Source organism: Emiliania huxleyi (genome assembly GCF_000372725.1).
Source record: "Emiliania huxleyi CCMP1516 unplaced genomic scaffold EMIHUscaffold_358, whole genome shotgun sequence".
NCBI lineage: Eukaryota > Haptophyta > Isochrysidales > Noelaerhabdaceae > Emiliania > Emiliania huxleyi.
The window spans coordinates 96,522-96,826 of record NW_005199289.1 but is presented as its reverse complement, the minus strand read 5'-3'; positions in this window follow the sequence as shown (position 1 = coordinate 96,826).

Sequence of the window (305 nt, the reverse complement as noted above, 5' to 3'; positions counted from 1 at the left end):
TCTCCGATCTCAGCGGCGTCGAGTCGCCTTCGGCGGGCGACAAATGTACCTCCCCAGGACGCACAGCCGCAGCTGCGGCCCCGCCGAGTGGGCGGGCGCGCCCCGCGCCCCCTGCTGTGCGCGCCCGTCTACTCGGCGGGGTCGCAGCTTCCTCTGGAAGGCACCGAGAGGGACAAAATGGCGCAAATGGTCAAAATCAAGGTTTTGTAACGCGAGCTGTGCCGCAGTGAAATGGAACTAGCCACTGCGCCGTGCGGCGTGTTGGCCCCTGGGTTGCTGAACTTGAGCACGAGCGGCATGTAGGG